The 16,413-nt window shown below is 39.2% G+C and overlaps 1 long non-coding RNA gene across 1 annotated transcript; it reads left to right on the forward strand.

Moving 5' to 3' along the window:
- Positions 1-303: 303 nt before the first annotated feature.
- On the forward strand, positions 304-1,955 carry LOC121885971. Its single transcript, XR_006092651.1, has 3 exons — positions 304-902; positions 1,075-1,194; positions 1,338-1,955. It is a non-coding gene; the product is annotated as an uncharacterized LOC121885971 (long non-coding RNA).
- The last annotated feature ends 14,458 nt before the right edge of the window (positions 1,956-16,413 follow it).

Raw genomic sequence — 16,413 nt, forward strand, 5'->3', positions numbered from 1 at the left:
AGACTCTCATTTCGTATGTTGCATATTGAGTCATAAAATGTTGCTCGGCATTTGCAATGCAAACACAATGATGCTTCCCTCTGTTTTATTTGTAAATCAATATTTCCTTTCAGCAGCATTTTTTGCTGACAAGTCAGAGTGCTGATCAACTGAATAAGATGCTGAACCACAGCATTAAATGATGATAAATATTATGATGCATGTAAAAACAGATATCTGATTTGTTTGTGTTGTGTTGTCTCCTTTGACTAATAACATTTACTAATAACATATTTATTTTCCATTATTTTTCCAAAGGAGCAAGTGGAGACTTTGTGGCTGCTACCCACAACAACAAATGTTTGTTCCCATGGCAACAGCAGCTTAAACATCAGATCTTCTTGGTGGCCAGATGATGAGAGTTTTCATCACTCCGACATAGACACTCCCATGTTTACATCAGGGAAACGTCACATAACACTTCTGCGGTAATGACAGGGAAGCCAGCTTGTTCACTTTATGGGCCACAGCAACAGGCCTGTTACAGAGAGCTGCATTAAATGGTACATGAAAGTACTTTTTACGGTTTCCTGGCACAAAGCAGAAAATGCCTAACTAGTTGGGCTGACCACATTGCAGCTGAACGAGTTGCAGAAAACAACAAACATAAACGAACATTTCTAAAAGTCAATTGTGCAATTCTGTGATTAAGTATAGCACTTCCCTTCCAGCCTGGAAAATCCAAGCCAAAACAGATGCTTCCAATGATTTTCTGCGTATCATTTACCTAACTAAAATGTGTGTACTGTACATGTGGAGGACAGACTGTCTGAGCTGACCAAATGGACGGGAAGAAATCGAAGCAAAAAGTAGGGAAGAGGTGTCAAACTCCACAAGTCCGAGACATTCCTGAGGGCCAAACTGTGAGTGTGTGTCTGCAAGTGTTGGCATATGTATGCATACACATGTTCTTACAAGTGTCTTTGATTGTTTGTCTGAGTTTACCCCAGCATTGTGGCATCCTGGGTTGTGTTTGTGTGTGTCATGGGAAGAGAGGAAGGGAGTAAACGCGGTGGTTTGTGTTTGTGTTTGCAGTGTGTAGGTTTGGTGAAGGTGTCAAGCCACCCAGGGCTAATGGCGATGCAGCTGTGGCAATCTACACAAACACCTCTCAGGAATTCTCAGGGTGGATTACGAGGAAGGATAAAGGAAGAGGTAAACAACAACACATCAAAAGCTGCCGAGAGGATATTTCTGACAAAGTGCAAGCTTTGTGTTCACTTCATCTTAAGTCACTCTGCGTACATGTTTGTGTCTCTGTTTGTGGGTCATTATCATGTGCCTCTAACTCGTTTCAGGATGAAGTTAAGGAATTCAGAACCTGGGTGTGATATTTAGCCAGGCAGTGTTAAACCAGCACAAAGTGATTCCTGTAACACCTATGAGAGGGTGTCTCTGATTGAACAGTCCTCGTGTCTGGAAATTTTATGTTCAAGGTTCAACGTTCAAAAATGTCTACAGTTTTCCTTATTAAACCTTAACATTAACCTTTTCTTGAACTAACCTTTAAGGAACAGTTCAAGGCTTTGGGAAATATGCTTATTTGCTTTCTTCCTCAGAGCTAGATAAAAATGTCTGTGAGAGCGAGAAGGAAGTGGTTAGCTTAGCTTAGCATAAAGCCTGTTGAATGCATACACAAGCAGAAATATCAAATGTTTTAGGGGGAGTTACGTACTGCAACTATTTGTTGGCAAACACACAGCAAGTCAAGGTGATTAGGACACTCCAGTAAGTCACTGCACACGGCCTTTGTTCGCTAAGAAATAGTTGAGCACAGGAAACTCCCTCTAAAACCTAAAATTGTGGCTTTTAGGCTGTGACATTAGCTCTGCGTGACAAAACATAGCCCTCTCATTCATTTGAATGTGGGCAGTGCATTGACATCGTGGGAGCGCCAACGCAGAGGGCTCCGGAAAAACAATGCAGGGTCTTCCGGCAAAAAAGTTGAACCAGGTTCAACTTTTACTGCAAAGCAATGTGCTGTGACATCATCCGGCAAGGTGTTGCGTTGGCCAATCACATACATGCAAGCGCACAATCCTGGTGGATTACTGTAATATGAATGCTCGGTTTCTGCTCTTTACCTCACGAAAGATAGAACGAAAGATGAAACAGTTACCACTGCAATAACTCCAGAGTTGTAAAATCCTGTCTGTGAGTATTACAAAACACTGTGTGGTGTTTTGGCGTCTGATAAACCTTTAAATGCATCGTTAGCTCCAACTGGACTTCCTGGATCCCATTTCATTTTCTCACTGATACCTTAACCAACACGATCCCACCAACACAGTCCTGTGCATTGTTTTAACGCAGGGCTGTTGCTGTTTTCAGTCTGAATGCATGCTTACATTTCTATTTGTCTATGTCTTAAACAAACTATACAACATATACATATATGATCATTAGTGAGATTTAAAGGTGCTGGCAGGTGTATTTTTGAACTTTGGACAGAAGCAGGCTTGCTGTTTCCCCCTTCTTCCAGCCTTTGTGCTATGCTAAGCTAATCACCTCTTGGCTGTAGCTTCATACTTAACCTCATCTAACTTTTGGCAATAATACAAATACTAAAATGTCAAACTATTCTCTCGACTCCAACTTTATACTTTGTTTCTTTGCTTGTATTGTACATTCACCATTTAACAATTAACAAATAAAACAGAATAATAATCTGTGTTTAAGTGTGTTTAAGTTTTCAGTACCATTTCCACTGCATATTTAGCCGCCCACCCAGCAGCACATCATTCTAGGTGCTGGTTTGAGAAACAAAGCAATACCTTACACCAGGTCTCAAGCTGAGCCAGTACATCTGACAAATAAAACACATCCTCCATTCCTTAAATGCTGTGTTTTCATACAGTACGTGTGTGCTTGTGAGAGTGTGTATATGTGTGGTAGTGCCATCGTAAAGAGATTGATTGGTGATAATCAGGTGCCATTCCTCCCCGGACCCCATATTGACATAAACACTGCTTGAAGTTTATTATTCACCAACTTTACTACTTCAAGGGAAAATATAGCCACAGGTATTATATTTGTGGCCATGATGATAGATTAGTTTGTGTTTTTGTGTGTATGGAGGAGTGTTCATGTGAGTGAGACACAGATTTTACAACGTAAACAGGTTGAAAGCATAATTAAAGGATATACAGAATCCACCTCAACATCAGACTCAAATACGTACATGCAAAGCAGGTCACTTGTTAAAAACGGTCAATGACAGATTAACTGGCTGACCACTGCGTAGCTTGACCCAGGGATATCACAGGTCTGTAGATTTGGTGTGAAATACTCCGTCATGGGTCAGTTTTGTGTTGGGAAACATGAGTCTTTAGTGTAGAAAGGGTATGAGTGTCTCCTCTCCTGCACAGTAAAACAGTTTCACTGGATTTGTAATGAAACCAACTGCCTCTCTCATTTTTCTTAAGTTATTTTGTTTTATTTCGCAATCAAATTACTGATTGATATAAGAACAATTACCATTGCCCAGCTACCTCCCAGGCAGGCGCTATGTTGCAGGCTGCACTAATGAATGTAATTTAAGTGTTATTGAAGATGGGGTTTCATATTAGTGATGGATGATGGTGTATTAATCATTATTAAAGACGGTTTAAATGCTTTCCCTATATGCCAAGGTGATTTAGACTCCTGGGTGGACAGTGTGTGTAACACTGAGAGACCTGCTGCTGCTGGTTTCCATAATGAAGCACTTACTCAACCTGCTGCCAAGAGGCTGCAAGGTCATGATAAGCTGTTATAGTCAGGGAGAAGCAGTTTACAGGCATGCTCAAGGGCAAAGACAAATATACACATGGTCACATGCACATGCAAAGACGTGTGACACTATGATATGGCAATAAATGCATAACATATTGAATATCCCAATCGCCAGACAAGAGCAGAGGAATTGGATTCTGCAAACCCCCATATTATTTTCAATGACAATGATTTTTGGGTTTTTTTTTTTTACATATTTCAAATACTTTCTACAATATCTGTATGTGGCAACTACATTATGGTTCAGTTTGAGCACAAATTGTGGTAATGGTGAATAAACTATAGTTTATTCAGTTTTTAAAAATATTTTTAGTTGAAAAAAAAATCTCCAAAGTACATCCTAATGTGCAAAGGTGTTGTCGAAGACTTCTGTGACCGAGATTCATTTAACAGCCTGGCAGCAGTACAGAGATGTTTCCTTCTCAAGGTTTTAAGCGAGCCTCACCCTTTGGTCAGGGGTGGGAGCTCTCGGCTGTCAATCAATACGTGAATGCACTTCTGGCCTACTACTCCTGTTGTACAGAGCACTGATGTATTATAGGAACTGGATACCAGACTTAAAGATGGCACTTATTCATTCAAATGAAAATTGCTTGCCTGACACACAAGCCAAAATGTTTTCCAGCTTCCCGGTTTGATTCTGCGTTGTGTGGCCCACTGAATATGCACGGTAGTGTTTCTACCTCTAGCCCCGCCCCCAAGTACCCGCTTTATCCGCAAATGATTTAAATCACTTTTCTAGGCCCTAGAAAAGTTTCATAAATATAAAACCTTTATAGATTAGAGAGAAGAAGAATAATTTACATTGCCTGCAGTTAGAGGTGTCCTGTCAACAGTTGTATATCTCTTTAGCAGGGATTTTTTCCCTGCAATACTGTAAGAGGCCACTGGGAGAAATTGGAAGAGAAAAGAGCAGCTCTCTTAATACATCCATGGTACAGAGGCTCCAAGCTAGCATTAGCTGCTGGATAACATCTCTATGGCTTACTCACAGGCTAGCAAGCTCCTGATACCTACAATCTAAGAGCTGCATTATTTCCGGTCCCCAGGGACAAATCAATACATTGGGTGGAGGGATGAGTGGACTGGTTTCTTTTCAAGGCTCATGCTGGCACTAGCTTGATTTCCAGAACTTGCATATTGTAACTTTAATGTATGTTTAGGCTTAGGCAACCAGAACACTAACATTAAAGGGGTCCTATTATGATAATTTCCAGCTCCATATTTTTATTCTGTTCAAAAAGCTCCTTATTTATTTATCTTACTGGCCCTTCATGCAGCCCCTCAGTTCAGCCTCTGTCTCTTAACAAGCAGTCTTAGCTCCTGTCTCTGTAAGGATCCCCTCCTGATGAGCTCTGTTCTGATTGGCCAGCTTTCCAAAAGCCTGACGAGGGGCAGCCATATCAGAGTCGTGTTAAGTTACCACTGATGCAAACCCAACGTTTCCTGCTTTACTGCTTCATATTAAAAGTTTTTAAATTACTAAATAATGGGAGACTTTTATTGTGAAGAATTTACAGGAAATGAATTATGTCCCTCACCAAATTAGCAGAGCTTTGTTAGCGATGCTAAAAACCGGGTGCCACAACAACATATGGACATATTCTGAGCTATATGTTTAGCGGATCAGTTAGAAATAATGCAGGGAGGAATAGTACAAGCAGAAAAAGCCACAGTGATGATGATGTTTGATGAAGAGCTGCAGACAACCAGCACACCTTCAACAGGTAAAGAACGTATTTTACTTTGCTGTGCTGGCAAGCTGCTCACAGCAAAGTAAAATAAGATGACCATATAAAAAAATCTGTCATGAGCCAACATCAGCTCAGGCCAAAAGTAGAAAAAAATGTTGGAAACCTAGCACTCAGAGCAGTCTGAAGCCGGTGCTTTGTGCTCACGGGGATTACTTCTACACACATCTACCTTATTTGACACATGGTTTAATATGAACATCCAACATTGTGACATTATATATATGAAAATAAGGAAAAGCATAATAGGTCTCCTTACTTTCAGGTCTGTGACCAAACGTGAACAGTCTCCGGCATGAAAGTCAGAAATGCCACATCCACAACCCTGACCTCCACACCCTTACTTTTAACTGATGCAAAATTATCCAATATGAGTGTAATTCCTACCATACCCTACCAAGCTGAAATTGAATCAGTATTTTTTAATTCATGACATGTAAAGGTTGATGTTGTTGACAAGAGGCACAGATTGCCATTACTTTCATGTATTGTGCTTGTTTTTTGACATGAGGATTAAAGAGAGGCATGCACAAAACCTTTATGTTCTCTACAACGTTCTGCAACTCACAGATGGTACTCATACAGTAGTCATACACCTTCATATCCACAGAATGTGACAGAGCAAGAGAGAAGCAGTTCTCATAATAAGAAGATTGTGGACTCTTCAAAGTAAGCATTCATATGAAATGTCAGTTTATTAACTTTACTCAAGTCAATGAGGCGAACCATTTTATTTTATGCAAACTGACACAAGCAATGAACCCAAACACTGCTAGAAGCATCATGAAAGACTGTTTGATTCAAACCCAATCAACAGACACATCAGTGACTTTCTCCATTGCTTATGCTTATACTGAGAAGATGGTGTATTTGTGGAAAAATGTAATTACTCAACTTGAAAGGCACCATCAATCTATCCTCTTTACAAGGAACAGTATGAGTTTGACTTGAAATGCCAAAACACTGTGGTGCCTCTCCAAAATATCTTTCATTTTTTATTCCACACAAATAAATACTTAAGAAAAAAAGACAGATAGAAATGTTAAGAATTAAGTTTAGCAGTTTCCTACTTTGAGAACTTGCATGGCGAGGTGCAGACCAATGTGAGCTTATATGCAAGTCCATCAAAATTAAACCATTTTGCACTCCAGTACACTATGTTTTAGAGAAACTGGTGTTTTAATTTTGATCAATTGAGTGAAGGCAATTAAAATAACCTTGTTCAGGTGTAATGATCAGATAACTTGGTTGGTTAAGGTTAAGCAACCAAAAAGAAGATTAGGGTAGACCTGGTAGCCTGCTGTTTGAGATGCATGCCACATAACCTCAGTTCAATTGCAGCAGAGGACCTTTGTTGCATATCGTTCCCCATCTTTCTTCCTAGCTTCCTGTCATCTCTCCACTATCACTATCTAATAAAAGGCATAAACCACCCTATGGTTGACAACAGATCCTAAATCATGTTCAACACTGTAATCATATAAGCAGGCACAGGAAAATTAAAAATTGCCTATATAAACAGTATAGGCACTTACTGCAAACTCAAGCTGTGTGTTGTTGAAAGTTGCTGTGTGGGTCATTGCACTGAAGATAAAACATCAAAACCAGATTATTCTATTCAAATTACAATGGATTACTTTAACTAAGTACATCAGCTACATCAGACAAACCACCATAACTAGTGTGAGACAATATTCTGCATCATTCAAGTCAGGACAACTAACTCTAACTACACAGAGATATATAGATATGTTAGCACTGACAACTTCTGTCTATATAGGAAGCTGTCTATGTTGTATATTTGTGGCTGTGCTGTGCAGTGCATTGCAAATGCCCCAATTTGCTGAATTTCCATGTTTTGACCTTTGAGAGTGTAGCCTACAGGTACCAATAAAAACATAAACAGCAAAGTGCAAAAGGAACTTTTAGTTCCTGATTATAGTGCCTAACTTAAGATCCTGGTGCCCCTCAATTCCTGCCATTTTTGTCAGAAAAGGGCCATATGCAGACCACCAATTCATGCTGCTATCAAAGATAAGGCGATAAGGAGAATTCGGAGAAATTTTTTACAGTGAAATATCAGGCTACAAAGTCACACAAGCATCCTCAAAATCATCATCTGTAGTATTTCCCTATAACATTAAATATTCATGACTAAATACGTTTTGCTGCTGGCCCCATCCACAGTAGTTCATTGCTTAGCTTCCATGCCAGTATTTCTGTCTGTTTCTCCAAACTGGAGGGGTGCCAACCCAAATCTACTGCAGGTAATACACTGACTATGGATATGTACTTCATACAACTCCACTTCAAAAAAAGCGAACTATCCCTTTAACACTCTTCATCAGGACTGTGTGGGTGTCATTTGATCAGATTTCATTGACGATGACCAAACATCCCATCAAGTGATTTAGCAAATGTTGCTAAATCCTGATTGTTGTATGGATATATGTGACATCCCCTTTTACCCACTGAGGCCCTGCCCTTTTAAAAACAGTGAGAAGAGCACAGGGAAGAAAATGCAGAAATCTCTCATGCAATACCCAAAACAGAAAATAATGTGTTAATATAGAATCCATTCACTCAGAAGCTGATTGAGAAAATAAGTTTTCAGGGGCTTTAAATTTCTCACAGTTGGTGATCTACGGAGCATTTTGCATCATAGAAAAGATGCTTAATGTATTGAGTGAGAGCAGACAGGATTTCATATTCAGTAGCGCTATAAAGTGTGCGGTGTGTTCAATGTTCAGTGTGTCTCCTTTTTGAAATCCTTTCATTATGTGAAAAGATGTGTCCTTCAATTTTTGGGCTCTGAGCTCATTCATCACACAAAACCATTTCTCCAAACGTGAACTAAAAGCAAGTTGATGTTGCCCTCCAGAGTGGAATAGCTACAAAACTATAATTTGTATTTTTGTAGACTTATATTGATTAGATGTTCCTCTTGGGCAGTTTTCATAAGCTCTCAACAATATTACACACTTTTAAATCTCATACACCTAAACTTCAACATTGAAAAAACAGATAACAGTCAAGTAAGGGGTAATCATTAATACCATGTCAATGTGAGACCTTTGAGGTTCATCTGTTCTTTCATGAATATACCAAGGCTGGCGCCCTGTCAGCGTCCCTGTGGTCCTCCATCCATCAGCCCAATAAGCTGCCTCCCTCTCCCCCACACAGCGTACCACCGTCTGCCTCCTAAAATTAATTACATTTCCTGGTAAACAAAGAGTCTTAGCATGGAGGGTGGAAACAGCCCATGAATGCATAGCAACAGGGGTGAGAGGGGAGACTGATAAATAGCTGTTGCACGTACGACTACTTCACCGTGACCCTGGAGGTCAGGAGAGTGAGACCCCAGTTAACACTGACTGCATTCGGAAATGTAACACTATGGTCTGCCTTCCTCCTCTTAGATAGAAGGAAATTGATACTGAGCGCTGATTGAAATGGGAATATAGATTAGATACGGAAAACAGAACCCCCTGGAAACCAGAGGGATACATTCATTGTATTAAAGCTCATGTGGGAGTTACAGCATTACCAGTTTCCAACTTAATGCACAACAACATCCGAGTTGTGATCGTGACTGCAATCATATCAGACAACTGTCGCTCAGCGGTAGACGACTAATATTATTCATTCAGTATTCAAAAGTAGTAAAACAGCTGGAATCTCCAGTAATGAGTGAAAACCAGACGTATAATAAGCAGCCGCCATCTCGAGTTATTACATGAACACTTGCAAATCTGAAAAAATCCTCACTATCTTCCATCCCACATGTCTTGATCATGACATACTCTAAGTTCTATTGTGGTCCTTATCTATTGAGGTCAATGAGGTCATGTCCTCTTGGTAGAGTTTAGGATTCAACATAAAGTTTCTGTTCTTACTTATCAGGCTCTACATAGTGAATCCCTGGAGTATATTTCTGAGTTGTTGTGTCCTTATAGTAATTTAATGTCTCTCAGATCAGCTAACCAACTGTCTACTGGATGTTCCCAGAGCTCGACTTGAAGGGAGTCCAAGGATTTGCTCTCTTTGCCCCTAAACTCTATCGCTTCCTATGAGGTTATCCAGCTCAGCTCTGATTAAGAAAGAGAAGAATCTTCTCAAAACTCACTTATATTGTTGTTTTTGTTGATATTATTTCTGATTTGAAACTATTTTATTTCCTATTCTGTAAATATAAATCATGTTGCTATTATCATGTTTGCTTGATGTGTTTAATGTGAAGCATAGCACTTTTATTTTTTTATTTTTTTATTTATTTATTTAAGAGGGTTAGTAATCTTGGAGAAGTTAAGATTCTACAGTTAAAACTGTATACATTTTTTAGAGTGATAACAGTATTTTTAAACCCAGTATTTTTCTTCTAGGATTCTGTATTTCTCACCAAAAATGTCATTCCTGGCAGCGTGGGAGAGACTTTTAAACAGCATTTAGACCATGTTGGGAAATAGAACAGTGATGTTTTTTGAATTTTTCACATTCATAATTTCAAAATAATTTCTAAGTTTAATTCCAAGTTTCCTGGAAAAGATAACTCTAATTATATGGAAAATGGACACAAAACTTTGAGGCAGTTATTTTAGAAAGAGTTTAATTAGTTGTTTTGAGTTCATAGTCAGTTCATTTCTGGGGGAATTTCCATGAAAGACCTGTTCCTTGTGAACTAAAACATCCAAATAATTAAAAACATTTTAGAGACTTTCTTTGTTGTTTTGAGAGTTGGGTTGGGTTGTTGAGTTGGAAATTTATTCATGACCTCAATATTTCTAAAATCTTGGATGCTGTCATGGTTATGTATTGTCCACTTGGGTGTCTTGCAAAAGAAATGTAGTGCTGCTTTTGTATTAATGACTGAAGTTCAGTGACCAAGAGGTAGTCTGAACAGTTAAAGGATATGCAATTTTTCAAGCAGGTGCCCAAAGGAAGATTGATATGTTTTTCTTGCTGTAATCATTCCTCCTGTTCATACTACCCATTAAGAGATTCCTTCATAATGCACTCTCAGTGTAAATTATGGGGGACAAAATCCACAGCCCTCCTTTTGTGCAAAATTAATTAAAAAGTTTATTTGAAGTGAGGCCTCAGCTGTCCAAATTATTCAGATCAAGTTTGTCTTTTCAGTGCCAAATTCCCTCTTTCTGAGATTGAACAGATAAACACTGACCATCGAGACACAGAGGGGAATTTTTACTAAAAAGAACTGTGGAAGATATCCACTTTAGTTGACTAACTCCAATAAATAGCTGAAGCCTCATATTATCTTTTAAATGTATTTTTGCTCAAAAAGAGCACTATGGATTTGGTCTCCAATCACTTACATTGTAAGCACATTTGGATCTTCTAGTGGTCAGTATAATACATCAGAGTAGTTGTGTGCAAATCAACAAAACCTCAGTAAATCAAAGCACCCTTTCATTTTATATTGCGATGTTTTCAACCAACTACAGGTCCTCCACAACAAAAACGTATGATTATGAGGAATGATTACACCGATTGTTCAAATGGGCATCTGACTTGAAAAAGTGTGAACTTATCCTTTAAAAATGTCAACTGGAAAATTGAATAAGAAACAAAAAAAGACCTCCTTGTGTAGTGCTCCTTTGCTCAGTGAGCTGTTGTCATTTCAGAATAAAAATAGCCATGTTCCCTGAGGCCTTTGCTTTCACAAACCTTCAGAGTTTGAGTGGAAAGGTTTCTCCAGCGCATGTATTTATTCATCTCACCTGTCAAAAAGAGAAGGTGACCAGGCCTGCTCCTCTGAGTGAACCAAACCAGGCAATAAAACCACAGACAAAGAAAGAGATAAAGAAAGATTAATAAAGCATAGCACAGCTTGAAGGTCACTCAGAACCAGCTGACTGGACATCATCTCTGACAAAGGTCATCCCCTGGCTCTGTATATCGTACCATATGAGCGTCTTTATCTGGCGGTCTTACTTCTATTCTTCCTCTTGCCGTTTGAATGACAATCCATCACACTCCCCTCTGTGGTCTTATCATAACTACCTCAACTTCTGACCCTGTGTTTTAAAAAATCCCCCTGACACTGTAAGCAGTGACCACTGATGTGGAAAGTACTGTCATCCATCCATATTTCATGAAGTTTTTGAGAGGTGAAAGTATGAAATAAGCTCACAGTGTGATTCATTTACTGATGCAGCTTCGACTACTGGCAGACTTCAGTGAGTCACCCCGTGAGGGCTGACAGATCTGGTGACATCATGAGCTGACCCGTCATTTCTAAATCTACAGTATTTGCCTGACTCTCTTGTACAAGTGTGACAGTCTCATTGGGAATAGTCGGCAATGCGCTGTTAATAATTCAGCGGCAAATAAAAGCCACATTGCTGCAAAATTACCTCACTGCAGCATTATTGCTGGAATCCTGATAATGAAATCACGGGTTAGATCAGTTTTTGAGAGCATGACTGTAAAAAGAAAACATTACATCATCAATTAAAAAGCCTTGCTGTACATATTATACACATTTCCCATATAAATGTGTTTGACAGGCTTCTTGCATTTAGATTAAAAACAACAGCTGTAACATCTCACATCAAAGTTGACTAACGTTTAATGTAAATGCAAAGTGAATTTCTAATAAGGACTCCAAGCATGAAAACTGGATTTTTTTCAAACATCTCTTGAAGCTGTAAACTGCTGGGGGAATTGAAACATGTTAAACCAGTGGAGCTTAATTCAGGCAGTTTCATAGCACTCATTTTAAAATCCATTCCCTGTGTATACAGAACACGCTGTTTTATTAGCGAACCGCAGTGACAACCGTGATAAATAAAAAGGAACTGTGCTGCAGCAATGAGATGATAATTTCTTGTGCTTTCTGAGACCTCTGGCCTGATGATAGAATAGAGTTGCACACAGAAACTAATACAAAAGTAGAATTAAATAGATAAATCTCTCTTCTCTGCCATCACTGATAGTCTGAGATGCTTCGAGCTGTGCCGTGGAGGTCGATAATAACTTGAACTACTGCTGTTACACCTTTGTTCTGAAGTGTAGCGATTGTTCCCACTCGCAGAGCCACAAGTGTAGGTTTTCTGAAAACTGTTCTGAAACAGCGGTGATTTTCACACATGCATCATTTTGTGTGTTTAACCTCCCCCTCTGGTCAACACAGCACAATGCACATAAGATAATGCACAAGCTTCTCTGAATCTGAAAAATCACAAACAACCAAAGCAAACACCTTCACATTCTCTCTCTCTCTCTCTGTCCGTCCTTGTAGCTACAGACGAATGTGTGGGTGGTTATTGTTGTTTGATGGAGCTCATTTGAATGAGCGGCTGCTGTTTGTGGCTTTGGATTTATGCCATTTCTCCAAACAATAACAGGGGCATTTGTTTATGTCTGAACCAGAATGACTTTGAGCAATCATACTGACAGGCCACTTTTTTTTATTTCATCTCACAGCAGATAATAAACATTCAAGCTCCGACAACAACAAAACCTGTTTCGACTGAATGCGTGCTAATTATCTGCTCTACCTTCCCTTTTGTAATTGCACACCTTTCTTTTGTGTGGCATTTGAGGTTGCAGAAGTATGTAGGGTGTAACAGTATGTTGTAGCTTCTCACATTATATTATCTTGATTCAATACAGGTGACAGATTTAACGACTCACTGTTTATTTATTCAAGTGACCTGGTTGATCTGGTTGTTACACTGTAAAGCACAGAACTTGTTTCATTTCCAAGTCACAAATATCAAACTTTTATGAAGTGAAATGCTTTAGTATTGAAAGAAAGCACACACCCTGACACTTTTTGCTGTATTGAAAGTGTGTTGAATCATCTCTGCTATGAAATACTGAATTAAACTGTGAAGTCTGTGGATGATTACAGCATTAAAGTATTATTAATGTGCAGAAGTAAACATATTGTGTAAATGTCACATTTCAACTTTACTTGAGCTGTTCTTTGATTTTCAAAGGCAACCTCTTCCATTTTGATTGTGTGAGTGTGTTGTGTGTGTGTGTGTGTGTGTGTGTGTGTGTGTGTGTGTGTGTGTGTGTTTGACAGATAAAAGCTCCAAATCTTTAGTTTTGCAGCCTGTTGCACCAGCTATCTGTACTGAACTTACTGTGGGAGTTACACCATCAGCTGGTGTTCAGACAGGAAAGAGCCCTCGGTTAAAACAACGCAAGGTTCTGCTTTTGTAGGTGCCAGATTTTGACAAGGAAGAAGAATGTGTAGAATAAAAAAGATGATATCTTTGGTTCTGGTGCATTGATTTTGATACTTTGTTTTTTAACTGTTTGTCGTGAGTTCAACAATGTTACAGAAGTTCAATGCTAAATCAGTGGAGTACTCTTTTAATGAAACAGGCTGTTGCTGGTGTCTTTCTTTCCCATATTACCTGAATGATGCATTAGGTGACGTGTCACTGTGGCAATGATTTGATTAGAGTCAGTTTAGTTAAAGGAGGGTTATCATGCACATTTCCAGGTCCACATTTTTATTGTGGGGCTCTACTGGAATATCTTTGCATGATTTACAGTTAAAAAAAACTCCTTATTTATCTTTTACTGGCTCTTTATGCAGCCCCTCAGTTCAACCTCTGTCTGAAACAGGATGTTTTAGTTCCTGTCTCTTTAAGGCCCCCCTCCTCACTTGCAGGGAGCATTTTTACATATGTATACAGAGACGTCTTACATCATAACAGTATAAAAATAACATTAAATCACAGAAAGCATATTATGTCCCCTTTAAGTTAAAGTGCAAGTACAAAACCAAACAAAGTGGCAAGTTAATGTGACACTTACTAGTTACACAATCAAACACGCTTTTGATCTTTTATAATATTCATCATTCTCTTGGAACATTCCTGAGTACCTGAAGCATCTGTAAACAGTTTCAGGTTTCTCTTTCACCTGTTGGCACGGACAACATACTCACGCAAAAAGAAAACATGAATAGAGAAGCAAGATGATTCTTCTGTGATTTGACCAAAGATGCTTCTATTGGCACATCTGTTGAATATTGATAGATATCACATTATATTCAAATTATTCAGGTACTATCCTGCTTGGGAGCCCTTGGCTGCACTCAGCATGTATGTGCCAGCCCAACTGGTTTGACTTTCAACCTTCAAACACGGAAGCAATGCAGAAGAAGAAACCCTGCACACACAATCTCTAGTGTAACTTGTCCTCAGAGCCATTTGCCTGCAGGCTTAGTAAGAAAGCCTTTTATGTTTTATTCAATAGTCAGGTGTATTGTTACAAACTTCAAGAAGGAAAAAGAGCTTTACAGTAAAACCACTGAGAGCTGTTGTGCTATTTGATGTAGAATAAAGCCGTAACATTCATGCACTCTTCTCAAGCGCAGGGTTTACATGATCACTTGCAGATCAGCGGCTTCCTGTGCATTGACTCCTGACCTCAGACTTGTATTAGAATTGTATTAGCATGGATGTGAATGCAGCCTGAGAGTGTTTGTTAAGATCATAGATGGTTTCGATGCTGCTATTGTACGTGTGCGGCGTGGATTTGTGTTTTATTTCAACAAAAAACAAAGGCATCCATTAAAAGATAAGTCTAACCCAGGCATACTGTACGAGTTTGTATATGTGTGCAAGTATCAGTAAGAGTATATGTATGTGTGTCAGCAATGTGTGATGATTTGCACATAAGCATGCAGCTCCAGTCACATGTGCCAGCTTTGAAAAGGCTAAATGAGCAAATGGTGCGCTTTGAGAGTAGGACAGCATGCGATTACATTGACCTTTGACCTGTAGCAGCCATTGTGCAGTTAATGAATGCATTAAAAAACACCTGGAGAGTAGACTGTCGGTGATGATGTCTCACTTTCTCAGGGGTTAGAACGAACCTGACAGTGAAATATCTTGAAAACAACAAGGCTTCATAGTAATGCCCTACAGAGTAAATCAACGTATACACATCAAAGATGAAGATCCTTTCTGCCAAACACACACACACACACACACACACACACACATTGAAGGTTAGCCAAGGACTGGAAGCTATCTGATGCTGTGCTGTGATTTTTCTAACCCTCTTGTTGATTTACAGCAGCTGAAGTGGGCACAAACACTCCACCACGGAGCAGCGCAATAAACTTATGACCATATCTCACGGTGTTGCCAGGCTCAGCAAAGTCAATGGATTTATCTCTAAATCAGTGACTTATACTTCAAATGCATCATTGTATCCAGCTGAGGCAAAGTATCTCCATCTCATCCTTCATACATTTATGCAACCTCTCCAAAAGGGCAATGCTGTGAGAGAAAAGCTACACAGATGATTAAACTTTTAAAGGAATAATTTGACAATTTGGAAAATACTCTTCACTCTTTTGCCGGTGTCAGTCAGTGTGTTTACATGCATTTAAGTAATCGGGTTACAGTCAGCTTTCTCCAGTAAGCTGATTTCTCAACTGTCATGTAAACGAGAAACCACCTGGTTATCATAAGCAGGTTAAGGGATCAGAGGAACCTGATTTCGCCAGGTAGATTTCTCCTGAAGAACGTTGATTTCCATGAGGTAATTACACGGAGTGATACATCCTCGTATTTAGAATAATTCCATCCAAAGTCCAACTAAAACTGACTAAGACAAAGAAAGCTGTGGAAGTCTAAATAAATCAGTTTCCACCGCTGAACATTTGACTATTCAGACACATTTACGCTGTGAGGAAGAGCTCTGTCTGTCCTCACCTGTATCTGGTTACTATGAATGCAGTGATCAACACTATTATTGTTTGAGCACCTAATGTGTGTCCCGTGGGTGTGGTGTTGGGGTGAATTGCATGGTGATGGGCTGATGGTACACAGGTGTGCTTGGGTGTGACCTCCAA

Source organism: Thunnus maccoyii, chromosome 19 (genome assembly GCF_910596095.1).
Source record: "Thunnus maccoyii chromosome 19, fThuMac1.1, whole genome shotgun sequence".
Classification (NCBI taxonomy): Eukaryota; Metazoa; Chordata; class Actinopteri; order Scombriformes; family Scombridae; genus Thunnus; species Thunnus maccoyii.